Source organism: Eptatretus burgeri, chromosome 13 (genome assembly GCF_056783735.1).
Source record: "Eptatretus burgeri isolate ZD-2024b chromosome 13, Ebu_testis_v1, whole genome shotgun sequence".
NCBI classification, from domain to species: domain Eukaryota; kingdom Metazoa; phylum Chordata; class Myxini; order Myxiniformes; family Myxinidae; genus Eptatretus; species Eptatretus burgeri.
This window is the reverse complement of record NC_140973.1, coordinates 18416622-18439121: the sequence shown is the minus strand read 5'-3', so window position 1 is coordinate 18439121 and position 22500 is coordinate 18416622. Positions and strand designations below refer to the sequence as shown.

Genomic DNA, 22500 nt, shown 5'->3' with positions numbered 1-22500 from the left:
GAGGCAGACAGGTCCGTAGACCAAATGTACGTGGATCCTGGAGGATCGGCCAGGTCCATGAGACCGGGGGGGTCTTACCCGCATCCTCGTGACGCGATGGCGGGCAAGCCGCATTGTTCGCGCCGCTGCGCCCCGACTCCGTGCCCTGGCGTGGTCGGCGAGTCCTCTCTGGCGTGCTCCGCGCGAGCGGTCTTGTTGGCACCACGTTTAGGGTGGGGAAGGAACGGGGGCCCCCTCGGCACTATCTCAGCGTGAATGGGGGTGAAATCGCTGATGCTTAGGGAGAGGCGTATGGCTGGCTGGCCTGGATTCCGCGACGAGTCGAGCGACTCCCACACCGCAACCTCGTCGCCGTCCGCCGTCTTCCCTGCAACTCCTCCACAACTTCTCTCCAACTCTTCTCGAACTCCTCCCAGCTCAACTCACCCTCTCTCTCTCTCTGGCGAGTCACCTTGCGCTCGCATCTTTATAGGACTCAGGAGGAGCCGATATGCAAATATGCGGATCAAAACGCGATTGGAGGCGGGGCCACGCCATCCTCTGTTCAGCCATTGGTCGGGCAAAAAGGGGCGTGAACCTCCCTTGATCTGCACATACATAAACGGACTTCACATACACGCGCTTGGAGGCGGGGCCAAGCCACCTCGCGCTCGCCCATTGGACGGAGGGGAAGTGGGCGTGCATCATTTTGGATCCGAATTTCTCCCTCGGCAAGGCCGCCATTCGTGCTCGCGGCTCGGTGCGTTTGGCACCAATCGCCGAACGGGCCCTAGACAGCCCGACGTTCAGTGTTCACAGGTGGTACGGTTGTTGGTTGTGAAGGAGAAAGGCGAAGGTGGTGGAGGGTTTTCAGTGGTGGTTTGATGGTTATGGTGTCGTTTGGGAATGGCGGTGAAGCGATGTTTGCGGGATGGAGTTGTGAAGGTAAAGGTACTGGCTGTTTGCGTTATTGGCGGCTTAATGGTCGAAAATAATGATAGAGAAAGAAAAAAGGCTAACTGAAGGATTGCAGCCGGAATGGATCACATAAATTCCCTCTATACAACAGGTGTGGGCTAACTACACATGGACTTATCGAGATGTCTCACCCGAGGACTCTTTATGGTGTAATGCGAATTTCCACAACTGTAACAATATATATATATATATATATATATATATATATATATATATATATATATATATATATATATATATATATATATATATATATATATATATATATATATATATATATATATATATATATATATATATATATATATATATATATATATATATATATATATATATGTATGTATATAGCCTGGTGTTGGCGCAGTGGTTAGGGCAGCGGCTTGGGATCCAAAAGGTCCTGAGTTCAAGCCCCGTTTGGGCCACTGAATTAATACACCAGGGGGTTGACTCAGCCTGTCATCCTTCCGAGGTCGGCGAAATGAGTACCAGTATACTGGGCCGGTGTATACCCCGGTTAAAATAGGTATACCATATCCCTGTGTCGTAAGAGGCGACCAGGGTTGCGTCAGGAAGGGCATCCGGCGTAAAACATGTGCCAAATCACTATGCGGATCATACGGATGATCCGCTGTGGCGACCCCTAACGGGAGCAGCCGAAAGAAGAAGAAGATATATCTATAAATATATATGTGTATATATATATATATATATATATATATATATATATATATATAAATATATCATATATATGTAACATATACATGTATGTATATATATATATATATATATATATATATATATATATATATAAATATATCATATATATGTAACATATACATGTATGTATATACAGGGGGCTGCAAAAGTAGGTATACAGTATTGAAAAACAAAACGTGCACACAAAACCTATTTTATTGATTTTATCATTAAATTTCCACTTTACCTGCAAATAAAAGATGTATTATAGAAAAAAATTACGAAAATAAAAATGGTAATAATGATTTGAATGAATTAAATGAATTCTAGTATTAAATGAATCCCATCACCACTATTATAATACTGGTATAATCCTTACTGTATACCTACTTTTGCAGCCCCTGTATATATATATATATATATATATATATATATATATATATATATATATATATATATATATATATATATATATATTTATATATATATATATATATATATCTTCTTCTTTCGGCTTCTACCGTTAGGGGTCGCCACAGCGGATCATCCGTATGATCCACATAGTGATTTAGCACATGTTCCACGCCGGACGCCCTTCCTGACGCAACCCTGGTCGCCTCTTACGACACAGGGATATGGTACACCTATTTTAACTGGGGTATACACCGGCCCAGTCCACTGGTACTCACTTCGCCGAACTCGGAAGGATGACAGGCTGAGTCAACCCCATGGTGTAATAATTCAGTGGCCCAACGGGGCTTGAACTCAGGACCTTTTGGATCCCAAGCCGCTGCCCTAACCACTGCTCCGACACCAGGCTATATCATATATATATATATATATATATATATATATATATATATATATATATATATATATATATATATATATATATATATATATATATATATATATATATATATATATATATATATATATATATATATATACACACACACACACATCAATTCAAGACCCAAAAATGAAAGTTCTGCTTTCCAGTTTAATGCTTGGCAAACAATGAGCAGGTGTTAATGCAGCCAGAAATAACTTGACCCCATAAGTACCAAAATAATGACTGTCTTTATGCAGTTTTGAAATATGACAAAAGTTCAACTTCACCTTCATCGGTACAAAGCTTTCATTTATATTGGCTGTTAAAAGGGAAGTTAATAAATGACAATTGTGAGGTTTCTCTCATGAAAAAGATGCAAGGAGGAAACACTCTCACAGTCTCTCCAAAAGACAAATCTTGTGAACCCTTCCATCTACTTCTCTCCAAACCTTGATAAACGTCTCCAAGACGTTCAGTCCTTCAAACTTCCAGGCCTCACCATCAACCACGATCTGTCTTTGACAGATATCAAGGTTGGCCATGAAAGCTAGCCACTGATTGGGCTTCCTCCATCTGTGCCAAATCTTTCCCAGGCAAAGCCAAATTTCTGAAAACCTTCAAGGCCTTCATTCATAGCTTGATGGAGTACTACTGTCCCCTCTGGGCTGGCACCCCTGCCTCAAACATTTCACCCCTTGAGGTCGTGGAATCCAAGGCACTCAAAATAATTTGAATCTCCTGTGAGTGGGGCAAGGTTAAACATCACAATTTGAATCTCCAGAAAGGCAAATTTTTGGGCCTATTGCTCCAGCATCACAAACAGGTTGGTGGCCTCTCTATCTTCTTCCACCTCCTTTCTGATCTCGTACACACTCTGTGCTCTGTCCGTCTCCCCCCCCCCCACCTCTTCCCTGGCACCCCCATTTCCCACCCTAGATTTCTCTAAAATACACATGTCCTGCTAGTAACCTACTTCTGGTAAAACTCCCAAAATCCAAGTTCATTGCTCACCTTCACTCATTTGTTCCTCTTCGCTCTTAACTGTGGAATCAACATCCTCAGTCTGCTCAATCATTCTTCTCCTGAGGATGAATGTGTATCTCCACTGGTCACCCCTCCTCTGTACACATAATCTCTTCTTCTTTTTTACCCTCAATAACCTTCCCAAAGACAACCCCTTCTTTTCCAGGTTATTGTTTTTATCCCCTCTCACTCACCCACCTTTCCATGTATTTATATAATTGCTGTTTCATCCCTGGATTTTCCCTTCCTGTTCTTTCAGCCCCTTCTTGTATTTGAGCTTGTATTCAGCATTACCTGCTTCCCATCACCTATTCTTCTTCCAAGTGTCCCTTTGTTGTGGTCCTCGACCTTGCTCTTTGCATGTATCCCCACCTTCCTCTTGGTTCGAGCTCTTCCACAAGCCTCGACTATGAATACAAAAAAAACTTAGTAAAACAGATTGAAAACACCTCCAAACAAAGCAATAGCTAGTGCAAAGCTGCAACAACCCCCCCCCCCAAAAAGGCAACGTTTCCCCTTCCATGTTCAATAGCAACAAGAACAACTGATATATATTAAGGCCACTGTTTATTTCACTATCCTGTCAAAATATTCTTGCTCTTCTTGCATTAAGCAGACAACTCTATAATGGTTTTAAGCACGAGAAAAAAGTGAAGCTAAGACACCAAAGGTAAACATCACAATATGCTATTGTATGATATTATAATGGCCTAAAATAATTAATTTGCCAGCAATGTACTATCTCTTTAATCAACCATCGCTTCAAACCCATGTGATAACAACCTCAACGCTTCAAACAACATGTGATATGACATGCAATTCTCAAGAATAGCAATGAATTCCCTCTTTGCCGATGATTTTTAACATGATGTTGTGGCATTTTGGAGATCCTGATTGATAATGGAGAACATTCTAGGCTGTTTTTAATGTAACACCGCTTCGAGGGATATCACAGAACCCATGATTGGTCGTGAACATTTCCACAGCCGATAATTCTCCATTAAATGTAGGCAGATATCTGGAATGTGGCCTGGGCTCCAGCATACAGTGGCCTACTCTTTATGGAAAATGCTATGGGATTTCACCACATGCGAATGCAATCAGACGGGATAACTGCTTCAACGTCCTCTCCAAAAGATTGCAAACAAATTGACGCAACGCCCTGACAGAGAAGCACCAGGATGACTGCTGAGAGCCACACCAATAATTTAACCTCGACTATAGACACATTAAAAGCATCCTAACTATGAGCTACCTTGTCATGCTGAAAATGTCAGCTGTGGGATAATCTTGATGATGTGGTGAGGTCAGCGAGATGTGAGCCATAGTTGAATATTTATGGTGAAAAAAAAAAAAACGATATGACATCACATGTGATTTTGCATTCCTGAATTGCCCAAATACTGTCCTGCAAAGACCACCAAAAATAGAGGGTTTGCGAAATATTTTTTTTTTTGAAAAAGAGGTTTACAAGCATCAAATACCAACCTCATGATCTCATAAGCCAGGCAAACCAAGCCAGTTACTATGACTAAAACTTTAATGGCCCTGATTATTTGCACCTGCTTGAGTGGTTGGCCAGAAGTTTTTTTGCCCAAGTCTTTCATGAACCGGCTGACCAGGCCTGACGTTCAACTGAAAGTAACAGCAATTTTGCAATTTTGAATTTTAGGTGCCGGTGATAATTGGCCTACACTTCGCAAAAGGTACCAAACGATCTTTAACCTTCCCCAACTGATGCGAGCCAGCGAGGACACCCTGCTTAACGTCCATCCTCGGTATGTCAACTTTGTAATGAAACGTCCTGCCTGCGAAGCCCAAATCTGAAAGTTTTTAGTTGGGTCAGGAATTTAACCAACACTTATAGTTCAAAGGTAAGTGCATGACCTCTACACCATCCTGTTAGAGAGTTATTATACCATTACATCAAGACCAATCAATATGTTTTGTTTCAGGATGAAGTAAAAATCAAGATCTGGGAATGCAATGACAAACCACCCAGTATAATCCTTGTCAAGAAACTGCTTCAGCAGCACCGACGCTCTGTAACAGAGGATGGTACATCAGAATCAGAAATAAAGATAAAGATTGAGATTGAAGAAAAAAATGCTAAAGGAAGAACGAAAAAAAATTCAAATAAAGTGAAGGAATTGTCAAACCATTGCATGAATGGTGTGTACAAATGGATTAAACCCACAAAAGGGAGAGAATAAATTGGAGAAACCTCGACCAGAATATGAATAAAACTCCAGGGATGGAAATCAATACAGGCCTGCAGGATTACAGATCATCACACCCACAACACCGGCGATAGATCGTGTACAATCATTCCAAAGTGGACCATGAGGCAGTTGCCATCTTGCTGACCATGCCATCTTCAATGTGAATAACTCGCTTTGTTGTGACAGAATAAAAAAAATTTCACCCAAATTGAGTTATTATAAGAAGTTGAAAAAAAAAAGAAAATGGAGAAAAGCATATTTGTGAAGAGAAAATAAAACAAAGGCGAAATCTACTTGTTCACTTATAAGCAAATGAATGATTGTTGGATGCAGCTGAGATTTGAAAACGGTGGTGTGAGATGGATTGTGTGAGGTTGGTGGGTTGTGTGGACTGCGTGGGCCTTGTCGACTACTTATGTATGTATATGTATATATATATATATATATATATATATATATATATATATATATATATATATATATATATATATATTCATACATTGTACATATACATACACACACACACACACACACACGGGTTGGACCACACCACTACTATGTTGGGAGTGGAGCATAACAAGAAGTGAGTGAAGAACAAGAGGATGTGGATGAATAACAAGTTGCATGCCAACCAGAAGCCTGACCAACATGTGTCATCTACTCAGGAATGGGAAATACCAGTTCATCAAAGTTACACTGACGTCTCGACGTATAATGGTCACTCACTGTACGACTGAGCATAAAACGTGTGAACGCACAGACGGCCATAGGCCGTGTCCGTGCGCCAACGCCTCAAACCATTTCAGCACCAAGGAGAGTAGAGATACGGTACGGTCAAAGGGAATACGAGTGTGCGAAACCGCAACATTCCCCCTGCCTTTCTGCAGACTTTCGTTGTGCTTCCCCACTACCCCTGCAGAACTCTCAACGTAGAATACAACACCCCCCCCCCCGCCTCAACCCTGCAGCACACAGCACACTCTACCTTGTCCTGCAGCGTACTGTTTCTGCAAAGCTCTTTTAAGCCATTGTTTTTTATTCACGTTTTTCCACCGCCATTCGTGGGATCATGACGTCATTTCTGAAATGTCATTCCTGCTTTACCTTTAAAGAGCCGTAAAACAGATGGGAGGAGCAGGATGAGGTGAAGGGGGGAGTGAAGGGGGAGGGGATCTAGCACGAATGGTTATCCTGGAAAACTTGCGCTCCGAGCCGACGCACGGAATGACGAGGCCCGGAATGCGCATCTTTGGCCGACATGACAGGCTGGCCGTCGCATCATCACACGAACGCCCCCATTCACGATCACACCCACACACCACACACCGAAAGACTGTCTGGGCCTCGCCAACGGCCCTATAAAAAAAAAAAAAATATATATATATATATATATATATATATATATATATATATATATATATATATATATATATACATATATACAATTATACACACACACATACATATACGGACATACATATACATACACACACACACACACAACGCAACAACCAGTGCGCAGAGCCAACGCCTCGGGGGTAGTACCCAAAGGGTCGCCCCCTCTGGAATCTGAATCACGAGGACGCAATTTGAACGACTTCAGCTTGGGTTACCTGCCTGAAAACCTCCGTTACCGAGTCTTCATCGTTGCTCTGTCTCCGTCGTCACCCTGCTTGCTCTGAACTAACGCAGCTCTGACAGGATGGCAGGGAAAGGCGGAGTGAAGAGCGAGAAGAAGAAGAGAGTGGAGTACGACGGGAGCGAGGAGGAAGATGCGCGCAGAAAATGCTGACTCCAGTACGTGCCCTCCAGCCCCTCCCGCCCGGCGCGCCCTGAAAGCCACGGCCCCGCGCCCTCCGGAGGCACAAACCTTTTGCTTGTTCTGAAGCCCCGCAAAACCACAATCCATAGCAGCAATGATAAAATAAATATGGAAAAAAAGATAATGGCCGTGCCGTGTGGAAGGAGAGTGGATGGTGGAGCGCTGCGGATCTAGCTTTCCGCAACTGTCGCCATGTTGTTCTGCAGAGATGCGTCGAGTTCTGCCCGTGCTGCATACTTATGACATGCAGTGGGAAGGGCTTTCTCTCCTCACCCTTACCCTCACCGATCTCTCACTTTCACCCTCCTTCACCAATCCCTCATGCTCACCATCACTATAATCCCACTCTAACTCTCACCCTCAATGCGACTCGTTCACACTCTCAAAAAAATTCCTCATATTCATCACATCCTCAACAAATCCGAAATCTCCATATAATCTTCTCACTCCCACCAACCCTGTATACTCACAAATTGTACTCATTCTCAATGAAAATCTATTTTTTTTAAAAAAAACATTAGTCTCATGCACCACTTCATTAATTCTCTACCATTTTATATTGCCGCTCACCAAATCCTTACTCTTACCAACCTCATCCTCAATGATCAACTCTCATATGTATCTCTCACCATCAACATAATCCCACTCTCATATTTATCAATATCACTCGTATTACACTGAAAAGAATAACAATGAAATTCATTTGTACTCACCAATTCTCCCTCTAACTCCCATCCTCACCAATAACCCTTGATCACTGTTAGCAACAGTTCACCTTAATTTTAGATTTCATCCTCTCCACATATCTCCTTACCTTCACGACAACCCAACCTCATTAAATCATTTATCCCTTTGTGAACTCGCTCTCAGTCTGTCTTGCTTTATCTGTTTTTGCTTACGTGAGTATAGCTCAAAGCAGCTTTAAGATTACAGGTAATAAATAAAATATAACACTTCGTAAAGGCGGAGGAGCATGACGAGCTGTTGAAATATAATGCAGTATGCTTGTTCTTAAGTACACCAAAAAGAAACACTTTAGGAACTAAAATAAACCATGAAGGGAAATCCAAAAATGTTAGAAATCCATAATCCTTATGATATGGGAGAGAAACAAAAGATTTGTAATAACTGTCAGTGCCACCCCCAAATTGTTTTCTTCACGACACAATCAAATCAGCAAAACAATGAAAACTAGATTGGCACTCGGTAGAGCGCATACCTCCACCAGGCTGATTAGTTTACATTTTGTATCCCACTGATAGGCTGGATCTTGATACGGACCTGAACTAAAATCCAATTACGCTTGTTCTTGTCACCTCACCAACCTGTCCACCAAGTTTCGTCCGAAACCATCCACAACTTTCTGAGATAATGAGTTATATATCTGTTTCAGCCCATTCACTCAATGGTGAACAATCACTTTAAAAATTCTTGGATCTGGATCAAAATTTTTCCAAAATTGAATCAATTCTTCCTTGTCATACCCCAAACCTGTCCAGCAAAATTTTTGAGATATCGTGCTGCATCCATGTCTTGCCCTCTCAATGGTAAATAATCACTTATAAAATTCTAGTAGTCGGATCTGTAACCGGATCTTCACAAAATCTAATCAGTTCGTCCTTGTCACACACCCAGCCTGCCCACCAAATTTCATCCGAACCCATCCACAACTTTTTGAGATATCCTGAACACAAACAAAGACAGACAGACAGGGGTGAGTGAAAACACAACCTCCGTCCAGCCATCCACCTTCGGTGAGCGGAGGAAACCAGAACAGCACTTGGTAAAGCGCATACCTCCACCAGGCTGAACAGTTTAAGTTTTGTATCCCACTCATCGGCCGGATCTACATCCAGATATGAACCAAAATCGAATCAGCTTGTTCTGGTCATCTACCCAAATCATCCACCAAGATTCATCCGAATACATCCCTAACTGTTTGAAATATCTTGTTATATTGTTACGGATTTTGAAGCCTTTTGCACACAAACAGACAGCAGTCCCTCAGCTTAGTTATTTCGATAAGTATGTGTATCATTAGATTCCTCCCTGTGTTTAATGGCAATTTCATGTGTGTGCTGTGGGTTATTTTATCATCAGGTCTGTTTACATCTTTAATCCACCAACAACCCTCCAAAGGAGTCGACGGCAACAGCCCCCCTCTGCCTTCGGCACTATTCGCATTCTTCGCGCGCTGGTGTGCCGAACACGTGTGTACGCGGGGTTTCATCGGTCGCTGGCGCTCTGGTTTTTTCTCCAAAAAAGGGCCAGGAGTCCCTCTTGTCCATTCAGAGAAGAGCGAGCGTCGGCCAACGCTCGCCAGCCAATGGGAAACCAGAACGCCAAATACTATTGCGCAGCCTCTTTGAGGGGTGGGCCTCTTCGGGGGGGGGGGGGCGGAGACATCGACATACCCTCCGCCCAATGAAGGCAGGCAACCGACGCGCCCCCCGTCCAATGAGGGATGAGGTGACGTCAGAGGCGGTCCCTCTGGCCACCGCGCGCGAGGGGGAGGAAGAGTGTTCAGAGCGTTCTGTCTGCGCTGGCGCTGGTCTGTTCTCGCCTGGCCGGTTGGTGATCCATTAGTCTGGTCTGGTTTTCTGGTCGTCCTCGCAGCACAAGGGTTCCTCTCGTCTCATCCACCTTCGTGCTGGCTGGCGTCCATCGCATATCCCTCGCCCCTGGTGCTTGGTGCTGCGTCAAAGCTGTGGGTTCGAGTCCCACCGAACAAGATCGACCAAACCGCATGAGGTGGAAAGGTGCACAGCCAGACTCTGACCCCCCAGCTGACCTATCCTCCTTGACTGGAGGGTCCAATAAATACCCGACGGGGTCCATTTCTTTTGGGTGTGTGTGTGTGTGTGTGTGTGTGTGTGTGTGTGTGTGTGTGTGTGTGTGTGTGTGTGTGTGTGTGTCCATGGGCGCAATCCTGTAAGTAGAAACCGTTAAGTGTTTGCTTGTACATTGATTGCATTTCTTTTAGTCGTGATAACTCTGCTCTGTGTCTCCCTTCCCATTGTAAAATAAATCCCCTGTTAGATGTTCCAGCTCGTTGCTTGTCGTTTCTACAATTGACCCAGCACGGTGCAGGCTTGAGAAATAGTGAGGCCGTCTGTGCCGTAAATTGTCATTTGGACCGGCGCGGCTTTGGTAACTCCCGCTCGGTTACGCCGGATCCGAGTCGGTAACAGTGACTCGGTTCGGACAACGTAGGCCGAGGGTGTGGTTTCCCCGGTAGCTAGGTCAGGTCAGGTATGGGAGCATGTGCCAGAACAGCTCGTCGCTGCGTCCACTTTCCACCAGTACTCCAGAGGCCTCCGTCTGGCCATCCCACAGGCAGATGCCAGGCACATCCCCATTTCCTTGAGATGCCGATCAACCTGCTGCAACCACGAGGCATGTGGTCAGCCCATTGGCCTCCTCCACTCACGAGACTCCCTCGCTGAGAGAATCTGGTGAGCAGGATCAGCGTCAGGAAAACGAGCCACATGTCCATACAGCCGCAACTGACGCTCACGGACTATGCAGGTAACAAATCTCATCCGAATCCCTCTCAGCAACCGCTCGTTGGACCCAATTCCACCAGCGATAGCCAAGGATTCTCCGAAGAGACCTGGTACCAAAGGAATTAAGTCTCCATCTCAGATCCTTGGTCAGAGTCCAAGTCTTGCATCCATAGAGCAAGACTGGAAGCACCAAGGACCAGAAGACTTGGACTTTCGTCCTCCCACACAAGTACCGGCAGCGCCACAGCCCATGATCCAGTGAATCCATGACTCCCCAGGCCCGACCCAGACGTCTATTGACCTCTGATTCACAGCCAGCAGAGACATGAATATCACTGCCAAGGGAAGTGAATCTCTCCATGACCTCAACATCCTCACCACAAACAGACACAGACAGGACAGCAGCATCCAATATGTCATTCAAAGCCTGGATCTTAGTTTTGACCAAAGAAACCCGTAATCCCAGCAGCTCCGACTGCTCATTCAGCACCTCGAGGGCCCCCAAAAGGATATCTAAAGTCTCCGCAAAGATGGCTGCATCATCTGTGAAATCAAGGTCCGAGATCTTAACATTTCCAAAGGATGCACGGCAGCTTGATCTCTCCGAAAACCTCACTAGAATCCAATCCATACAAGTGCTGAAAAGTGTGGGGGCCAGGACACACCCCTGACGGACTCCAGTAACAACTGAAAATAAGTCAGAGATGGTACCACCACATTTCACAGCACTCTCAGTGCCAGAGTAGAGTTCAGACATCAGATCGAACAGTTTTGTTGGTACCCCACGAAGACCAATAATCCTCCAGAGAGCATCCCGATTCACTGAATCGAATGCTTTACAAAGATTAACATAGGCTGAAAGCAGCCCCTGCCGAAACTCTCGTCTGCTTTCGGTGAGGACCCGAAGAGCAAGGATACAGTCAATCGTTGACCTCTTTGGTGTAAAGCCTGACTGCTCTGGACGCTGGTGCTCAAGCAGATGGTGGTGAACCCTATCAAGAATTATCCGAGCAAAGACCTTGCCCGGCACTGAGAGCAGCGTCACCCCTCGGTAGTTGTTGCAGTCTTGGCGATCACCCTTCCCTTTCCAGAGAGGGACAACAAGGCCCCTCCTCCAATCAGTTGGGATGATGCCTGTGTTCCAGGTAGAGCACAAAACTGCATGCAACGACACGAGTGCAGCATTTCCACCAGCCTTGAGAAGTTCAGCATGGATGCCACAGATCCCTGGAGCTTTGCCCCATTTCAACTGGTTCACCGCAGCCCGTGTTTCCACAAGCGAAGGTGGACCACAGTTGATTGGAGGGTCAGCAACAGGGATTGTAACACCCTTGACGTCCAACTCGACAGCTGGTGGATCAGCCTGGTACAACCGCTCAAAGTAACCGGCCCAGCGGGCCTTCACTTCAGACTCCTCTGTCAAGAACCTACGACTCTCTGCTCTAACTGCAGTGCTCCGAGGGATGGGTTTGGATGAACGCAATGCGCGAATTCCCCTGTAAGCGGGACGAGAATCACCTGTCCACAGGTGATGCTCTACCCCCTTACAGATTCCTCACACATTGGCCTCCTTGTCCACCCTCAGTGCACGTACAGTTTTACACCTCAGCTCCCTGAACAGCTCAGCTCTGCCATTCAGCCTGGCCCTGCGACTCTGTTCAATGGTATCCAGTGTCTCTTGAGAGACAAAAATTCTTCTTTGCCCTGCGGTGAGTTCCAAGACATCCACCGGCAACATCAAGGACGGTGGTCTTGAAGGCACTCCGCAACTCTTCAGGACCCCCCAAAGCATCCAGACCCCCCAAATGTCCACTCAGCCTGTTCGCAAACTCCTCAGCTACCGTCTCATCCTTGAGCTTGCCAATAGCCAGCCAAGGCTGGGATGGTACCATTCTCCCGGATTTAAGGTGCAGCTTTAGAGTTGCTACAACAAGCCGGTGGTCAGTATTGAGGAACTGAGCACTCCGGTCAATCCTGCAGTTCTGGATCAACCTCCAGCGACCATCAACGAGGACATGGTCAATCTCCTTTGCCACACTGCCAGCGTTGGAATACCAAGTCCAGCGATGAGCTTGTGGGCGCTGAAACCATGAACCAGCCACCCTAAGTCCATGACTTCTTGCAAAGTCAAGGAACTTAGTGCTATTCTGTTTCATAGTTCCTGACCCAAGGGGGCCAAACACATGTCTCATAACCATCCTTATCAGTTCCATTCGATGCATTGAAATCCCCCAAGACTAGAAGTGTATCTCGTCTGGGGTGCTGATCAACCACAGACTCGAGCGTGGCATAGAATGCATCCTTCACATGAGATCACTCGCCTCAGTCGGAGCATAAACAGAGATCAGGGAAATAACACCTAAGGAGTGACGAATCCTTAGTCTCATTATACGCTTATTGACCGGTGTTACCTCAATTATCATTGGGGTCAGCTTCTTGGAAACAGCTGCAGCAACTCCCTGAGTATGGTAACCATCAGAGCGACCAGACCAATAGTAGGTGGAACCACCCACCATTATCTCGCCGCAATCCGGTCTCCGAACCTCAGAGAGTGCTGCAATACCGATGTCCAAATGCTCGAGCTCAGATGATAACAGAGACAGGTGATCATCCTCTCTTCGGGATAGGACATTCCAGGCACCCACCCGAAGGTACTGCCTCAGGTTAACCCAAGGAGACCGCCGTCTGGTGGACGACACCTCAGCACCACTCCGAAACACTCTCCCGCAATCTGACCCAGGAATGTTACCCCATGGTTTCCCTCCTATCATCAAAGATTGGGAGGCCCGAAGGCTTTGCCCCAATCCCTAAATAAGACTAGTTCTCTTTGTTAATCCAGTTAGCGATTTATTGCAACTTCAACAATTTACACGGTCTGAAAGATATAAGAATGAACATGATGATTAATAATGATTAAGAATCCTCTATCTCCCCCCAAGTCTTTGGCATGGAAAATACAAATGTGTGCGTCTTTCGGCGTGACAAAGACTGAGAACATGAAGACTATATGTTACTAGCTTTGAAGCCAATTGAAAAACTGAACCAGAAACCAAACGCAATGTCAGTAATGGTCAATGCCAGAATCACATGTCATAGTCAGAGTGCCAAGCAGGCTTGCTCGTGCTTCGGCCGGACCGTCTGGGTGCAGCAGCTGGTTGGCGAAGCGCAGGGCATTTGGCAACCGTATTGGGTTTGGGACCGCTGACCTGAGGAGGTGATATTGGGGGCGCTGCACTGATATGCCGAGTTACCTGCGACGACTTAAACATAGATGGGGTTGTAGCATCATGAAAGAGCAGACGGTGGCCAGGAGGGCTTCGGTTGACCCTGGGTGATTCAACTGGAAACTTAGCTGGTGGCTGCTGTGGAGTAGCGTCAGAGTTGACGGTGGGATGTTGCACTGGCATTGGGCGAGTAATGGATGAGCCATAAGCCTCCTTGTGACTGGTCGGGGTTGTGGTGTGCACGATGTGCTGCCAAGCCATCGGTCTCTGCACTCCAATAACACCATCGATCGTCGATCAATCTTGGTAGCAGTGTTAGTGCAGGAATGTACTTTCGCAGGAATTTCCTGAACCGTCAACTTTTACCACATATTGGTCAAACTGGCGAACCTCGATAATGATGCCGGTTTTGTACCATTTGAGGGGGTGTGGCCCGGTCTCATGCTGGACACGAACACAGCCGCCGACAACAAGGGGCAAGAGTCTCTTGGTATGTTCAGACCGGTGCTCAGCGTCTCTCATGTGGTGGTTGCAGAGTGCTTCCTCCCGAGCCGCCAGAGTCTCACGTCAAGTGTTATGAGGTTTGTATCTGCCATGCGGTATTGGGATGAAGTCTCGAATTGGACGGCCGAAAATGCACATCGCTGGAGAGAATTTCGTGTCTCTGTCTGGAGTATTTCTATACTGGAGCATGGCACATTGGAACGCATCGGTATCAAGGCCTCCATCAGGGCTAGTGTTGTCCATGATAAGACGCTTTACAGTCTTGACACCAACTTCAGCACGGCAGTTGCTATGTGGATAAGCTACTGAGGAGAGTCGATGATGTACATCCCAGTCCTTGAGGAATTGACGTGTAGCGACGGCTGTGAATTCAGGACCACCATCGGAAGCCAATTCATCAGGAATACCAAATGTGACAAAGGTACGTCTTAGGCAAGCGATGAGTCCACCTGCACCATGTGAGGCTCTCTCAACTATCGGCCAGTTCGAATACCAGTCGACCACCAACAAGTAGTTGCCTCCTTTGTAGTGGAAGTAGTCAGCAGACATACATTGGAATGGATAATCTGGGGGTGTCAGGGGAGTGGATGGCACACTTGGATTGGAGGGTGCAATCCGATTACAATGGTAGCACCCAGCACGAAGGGCCGCAATGGCAGGGGTGATGCCAGGCCAGAAGATGGAGGACTCTGCTCTCAGTCATAGAGGTGACCCCTTGATGGGCAGCGTGCAGAGCAGCTAACACCTCGTCCCTGAGAGACAGTGGTATAAGGACACGATCCTTGTAGAGTATGACATCATCAACTGTATGTAGACTATCTCGAAACTGGAAGTGCTCGCATAGGGATCCAGGGAGCTCATGATGGAATTCAGGGATACCTGACTCGATAAGGTCAACAAGGCTCTGCATGTTATTGTCACTGGCTGTTGCGGTTTGAACCCTGTCCCATGTTACAGGTTTGAGGCTGAGTGAGGCGAGGGAGGCCATAGCAGATGTGGGAACACACCCGTTGGGGGTTTCTGGTGCTGATCTACGTAAGCTACCCAGGAGGTTTTTGGAATGCGTCAGGATGATGGGCGTGGAATCAATGGCTGCCATATCATCAGTGAGGGTCAGTTTCACAGGCTCCGCAGTAGGGTGGCATAAGATGCAGTCTGTGGCGCGATGTCTAATCCCCGGCACATGGACCATCCGGAACCTGTATCACAGGGTCTTCTCCTTTAAGTTCCTAAGGTGAGCGTTCGAGATATCCTATAGACGTCGATCATTAAAGATTTTGAGCAGAGGTTTGTGGTCGACAGCGATTATGAGGTCTTCACATCCCAGAACAAAGTATCTGGCCTTATCTAGGGCATCAGCAACTGCAAGGACCTCACCCTCAACTGGTGTGTAACGTGATACAGCAGGGTGGGTGAATATGCTGCCCACGAGTGTGATTTTCCCTCCTGTGTGACAACAGAAGGGCTTTATGTTGGTGCAGGTACAGTGTTTCTGCAGTAGCCAGAAGCCAATGCCAGTCTTGGACCAGTCTTTAGCGAGGCACGTGGGCTTGCTGGGTTCGAATATCTGGACACCCTCCTCGATCTCACTGGCGATGATAGCTTTCGACTCTTCAAATGCATCCTGGAGGTGCTCATCCCACTTGAACGGTGTACTGGGTTTAAGTAGTTGCCGGAACTGCAACATCTTCTCAGCCACACTGAAAGCGTATGACACTTGATTGACAAGTCCAAACCAAGAACGTACATCTGTGATGTCCTTGGGTGTTGGGAAATCGAGACTTGCGCAGAGGTATTTCGTGCAAGGACGAACACTATTGGGAGTTATTTCGAACCCAGCAAATTCCACTATATCTTCACCAAACACAAACTTGTCAGGGTTCAGGGTGATTCCATTCTGTCCACAGGTGTCAAGCCACTGAACAGCCTGGAAGAAACTGTCTGCCAGCGAGTCAGACCATAACAAGACGTCATCAACGCATTTGGTTTTATTGGGGATGTCAGACATGATCTCGTCATAACGCCTTGTATATCCATCGCCAGAAGCAATATACCCATGAGGGGCTGTTTTGTAGCGGTATCTACCCCAGAGTGCGATGAAGGTGGTCAGGTGTTGGTCTTCTCTGCAGATGGGCATGCTATGGTATCCGTTACATGCATCAAAGACTGTCTTCTTCTTACCGTTCAGAACCGATCTAGCCTGATGAAAGGGTGATGGCGTGTGATGCGTTTCCCGTGTAGCATGGGCATTGAGGGCCTGGAAATCAACAGTGTGGCGTGGCTGGCCATTCTTCTTTGGACAGACAACCATTCGATGGCACCAGGTGATGGGTTCACCAATGGGGACTGGCTCAAGTACACCCAACTGTACATCGTGGTCTAGCCCAGCTTTGACCGCATCCCGCCAGTGTAGTGGGACTGGTACCGGTGTGTGGTGTGCCACTGGTTCAGCATTAGGATCCACCATCAGTTTCATGGGTGGGCCATCCATTAGAGGCAATGTTTGATGCTCACATGTGTTAAATGTGCTTGACATAGTATTCAAGGAGGTACTGTTGTAGATGCAGGCGATTAGCATCAGTTATGGGGAACGGCAGCTTTGTCGGGGTGGTGGGGGTCGACGACGCTGAGGGCAATGGCACGCTGTGGTGGGGTCTTTCTGTAAGACTGCTGTTGCGTCCGACTGCTGTACTGTCGGGTCTATACCAATCTTGGGGAAGCTATCCGGGATGATGTCAAGGGCGGCACAGGCTTCTCTGCTGAGGAAGAGCTTGTCAGAGCTCTCTGTGACATAGGTCATTTGCCTAGTTTCAACGGCCTGACCCCGTTTGTCTTTGCCTGACAAGCAGAGTACAGTGGCCCCAAGGATATTGATGCCTCCATTGTCAGCAGTGTGCATTCTCATGGTTACTGGAATGAGGTCAGATTTGTGCAAGCCAAGTCGGTGGATGACCTTTATACCAGCAAGGCAACTCTGGCACCCTGTGTCTGCCATCGCGGGGACATGGCAAGTCATGGTCCGAGTGGAAAGGTCAAAGCCAAGGGCTGCGTAGTCTTCGCGCGTGATTTTGACAGTCACATTAACAAATGGTTGAGGTTTTGAACTCTTCCTGATCCATATATTAGAGAGTTTGTCAAACATGGTGACCAAGGGTGATGGAATGCTCACAGTGCGATCGACCCGAATTAATAACGTTATCAAACTCATTACATTCATGCCCAGATATGTTAAGAGTTTCATTCGACTGTTGTGCTGATACATGAACAGTACATAAGGTATCAAACACAGCATTTTCATTGTTATTAGAAGAGGCACTCGTGCGGTTAGGTTTGTTCATACTGTGACATACACCCTCCATGTGATTATCGCGATTGCAATGCCCACATCTGTGACCATATGCCGCACATTCTGTCTTGCGAACATGGGCTGGGGAGCTCTTCCCGTGTCCCTTTTTGCCACAGTAGGAGCATGGGTCGTTTCTGTCATTGATGGTTACTTGCTTGGCCTTTTGATATGCACTGCTAGCTGCTTCCACTGAGTGTGTGTCCAGTAGTGTAGATGCTGACCGTTTGCCAGATTATTTAGCTTCAATGAATTGGAAGACGTCCTGCAGGGTCATGTCCTGTTTCTTGTCACCAAGGAGGTCAAGCTGGATCTCAGGGTCGGTAATTCCTCGTGTAAGAACATCACGCATAATCTCTTCTGTCTAGTTAACTTCAGCGTCACAACTAGGGCATTTGATGAGGAATTTGCATATTCCCGCTTGACCACGTAGGCGGGCCCCAAAGCTGCTCACTGTTTCATCACGGTCTTGATGCATATTATGTAATGTTACTCTGGCCACCAGTGTTCTCTTCATGAACAGCAAGTTTTTTAATGGCTGCCATTACCACCTCTATGGGTTTGTTTGAAAGGCCACCACCTGTCGATCTTGTTAGATCCTTGCGCAGGGGTTCGTCACAACACTCTCAGAACTGCACCACTTTATCGCGGCCAGTGACTTTGGTTGCATCGACATATTCAGACCATCGTGACTCGAAGTAAGCCCACTCTTCACTGGAGCCAGCGGCGACGATTGTGGGCCTTTTGACTTTTTCAGCCTTGGCGGCATGTCCAGGGGCGTGTCTGGCACTGTGGACAGTGATGAGTGCGGCCACGATAGCAGGATCGAGGTCTTCAGTGGTGTCGTCACAACCGGCGATTGGGCATCCCACAGCAGGCATTGTGGCCTTGGTCGGGCGAGGTTGGAGACTGTGTTCATAAATAAGACTGTAGTTCTCTTTGTTAATCCAGTTGGCGATTTATTGCAACTTCAACAATGAACACGGTCTGAAAGATATAAGAATGAACATGATGATTAATAATGATTAAGAATCCTCTAATCCCGTCATCCGGTGAGCTACCCTACGAAGGGAAGCTGCACAGGAGGTACTCCCACGGAGTGGGTTTTCAGCTTTTTTTGCGTTTTTGTGTTTTGCGGAATGAAGGGTTTTACGGTGGCCGGAGTGCAAATCCTGCCACCAACCTCCTAATAAAAAGTAACCCAACTGCAGGAGGACGTCCACAGACACAGTTGGGCACCAGATATGGATGGCCGTTGGCTCACAAGGAACTTCTCCACCCTTTGACAGGTTTTGTTTTTGATCCTGCCGGGTGTCCATATCCAAACACCCTCCTCACCAAAAAACCTGGTGGGGGAGACGGTTTAGTCGCCGACAACCCGACCATGGAACAGGTTAGTACAGGTTTACATGGTACCTGTAGCAGGTCACAGATCTAACTGACCTGACTGTAGGTAGTAGACCTGACCTGGTAGCAAGACTGCGTGGTTATTTAGGTATATTGGAGATCGAGACAATTAACCCTACGCCACGCGGTCGAAATATTGGCGTCCACGGTCCTTTAAGCAACCCGTCGTCTCTGGAGTAATCTGGGGTAACAACCTTCCATTCCGTTGTTCGGTGGGAGACGGTCCAACTTCTCCGTCTAGCGGTCGTCCTCGCCACCGACCCCCGGCCCACAACAATATATCGTTTTTGCCCCATCTCTCAATGGTGAAGAATTACTTGAAATTTTTTTGATACAAAATCTTGGATCCACATCCAGATCTTCACCAAAATCGAATCAAAGTCCTTATCACATCAAACCTGTCCCCCAAGTTTCGTTTGAATTTGTCTAACTTTTTGAGGTATTCTGCTCAGACACAGACAGACAGACAAATAACAAAACAAGGGTGAAAACAACTTCTGTCCACCTTCTGTGGTGCAGGTAACAATGGGGTTTCAAGGAGAAGTATTGATTGGTCTTGCCTCCAAAGCAATCCCAAACATCTAACGTTATTAGGATCACTGTTATGAATTTTAACCACATTCAGGTCAGTTGGATTAATGGCTTAAAGGAGACCATGGGAGTTTTAACATATCTTATGAATGTAAACTACAGCTTTAGTGACTTGTGATTTGAAGAAAGGGAAGAGGCATGGAGAAGACGGATGATTTACTGTGAGAGACTGGGATGGGCTGGGGGATCGGAGGGGAAGGGGAGTGGAGTGGAGGGGAAGGGGAAGGCAAGAATGCTTCAAGGCAGATGATGAATAATTTCATTCAATGCACCATGTTTCATGAAAATATAAAGGATAGAGCAGAATCTTAGAACATTATCAGAAAATAAAATTATTCATGTGCACAATGAATGAACACACAAGCACACGCACACATCCTGTCAGACTCAAACCGAGTGTGAGTTGATATCCTGAAGGCTGGTGATTTAATTAATTCTTTATCGCTAAATGGTGGCTTGAGGAAACGTTAAAATTCTCAATTTTGTTGCACATGCAGAAAGCGTCCTCATTTGGACATGTTCCTCATATTTGTTCGCACATGGAGAAGTGATTAATCTCAGAAACGACAGGAATAATCCATACTAATAAAAGGAAATGTGTGTGTGTGTGTGTGTGTGTGTGTGTGTGTGTGTGTGTGTGTGTGTGTGTGTGTGTGTGTGTGTGTGTGTGTGTGTGTGTGTGTGTGTGTCCTCCATCACTCAAAGCCATAAAACCTAGCAATCTGAAACTTTACATGCATACCAAGAAAACTCCAAGGAAGTGCAAGAGTGAAAATTGGGTGTTTGGTTAATCAAAACACCCCTTTTGAAGATAATTAATGGCCTTATTTAATTATATCCTTTATCTGGTGCATCCTCGGCCACCTCACTGTCTGGGATCTTAAGGAGTTTCCTGGGTAACCTCACTGGGGTCTGATGCCGCCATGTTTTTTGATCTGCTCAACCATACCCTGACTTGGAACAGGCCACAACGATTTCTTTACTATTTTTTTTTTCACTTTCCTCACTCATATTATCGAATGCCTATTCATCATAGCTACGAATCTTTGGGTATATTGCAGTGATTATAAACGCCTGGAATCACGAATGCAGTGATTATTGGCTTTATATAATTTGCGTAGATGAATAACCAAGAGACTCTCTTAAACTAAGCATTATCAGACAATGTAAGCTCCAGATGTGAAAGTATCAGCAGTTCCAACTCCCCAAAAAGTGTTGATTTGTCCAATTCTGACATTGCACGGGCGATTCCGGGTGCATAGTTGTGTCGACGCCAATTGGGAATCGCTTGCCAAGCCAGGCATTCTGTTGGAGTGCTTGAGTGCTTAAGCCACTTACCAAGCTGTACAATACAGTTTGTGTCCTGATCGGGATATGCGGTCGACAGTTACCACCAGGTAGAGGTATGTATACAGCACACATGGATGTGGTACATATGGGTATATTTTGATCTGTACATGCCATGCCTGTTACAGGTGCCATGGTGGCAAAGTTTCATCCCGTATCTTATGGAGGTTCTTTCAGCCGATTTCTGAGCCATTTGCCGGATTAACGTGTTTTCTAAATTCCCGAGCCAATTTTTTTTCCACCCATCACATGCAGTTGTTTATAAAGATTCATGTTCGTGAATATCTCCCTGAAATGTCTATATGAATGCAACGTTGTTTTTTGGTGAAAGCTACTCAAGGTTTCTGGGTTGTGTACAGTAAGTACTGTAGTTGGTAATCACACTGACTCCAACCTGCCGACTGCCAATTCCCAAAAAATTGCCAATATTGGGTGTGTGTGTGTGTGTGTGCGTGTGCGTGTGCGTGTGCGTGTGCGTGTGTGTGTGTGTGTGTGTGTGTGTGTGTGTGTGTGTGTGTGTGTGTGTGCGTGTGCGTGTGCGTGTGCGTGTGCGTGTGTGTGTCGTTGATTGGTATCTACATATGTGAGTTTCAGAATGTGGAATGGAGTCCTCCTAGGGCTGGCTCAAAGTATCCACCACCTTCATTTCGGTAAGGGGTCACGATTCATGGACCAATCTGTGAAGTTTTCTGTTCTCAAAGTTTTGTGCCGAGGGCTCTCTTCAGGCTCATCACTGAGCCCCGGATAGCTTTCAACTGTAGTTAGTTTGTAATAATATTTCCAGGGATGATTTTTAGCTCACCTGTAAAGTAGTTCCAGCGAGCTAGAGTAATGGCACGTCGTCCGTCTGTCCGTCCACAAATACTTGCAACTTCGCAGAAACTACACACACGATTTCAATGAAATTTGACCACAACCTTCATCACCCGTGATGGCATTAAAAACAAACGAGCAGGGTCTGAAAGGGTCTACAGTGAGAGTTTGGGGTGAGGGGGGAGTGGGTTGCCTCCCCAAAGAGGTATT

General features: G+C 46.3%; 1 protein-coding gene across 6 annotated transcripts in view; it reads right to left on the bottom strand.

Moving 5' to 3' along the window:
* The window catches only part of LOC147013973 (sodium channel protein type 1 subunit alpha-like), a 263021-nt gene that overhangs the window by 193430 nt on the left and 47091 nt on the right, over positions 1-22500 (bottom strand). Inside the window, exon 1 of one of the 6 annotated variants that reach the window (XM_085851454.1) lies at positions 7604-7764. The exons of 3 other annotated variants lie outside the window; for them this stretch is intronic. The gene's annotated coding sequence lies outside the window, so the exon portion shown is untranslated. Of the gene's footprint in view, positions 1-7346; positions 7541-7603; positions 7765-22500 lie in introns of those variants that run through there. 2 more of the 6 variants (XM_085851451.1, XM_085851452.1) reach the window with 2 other exon arrangements.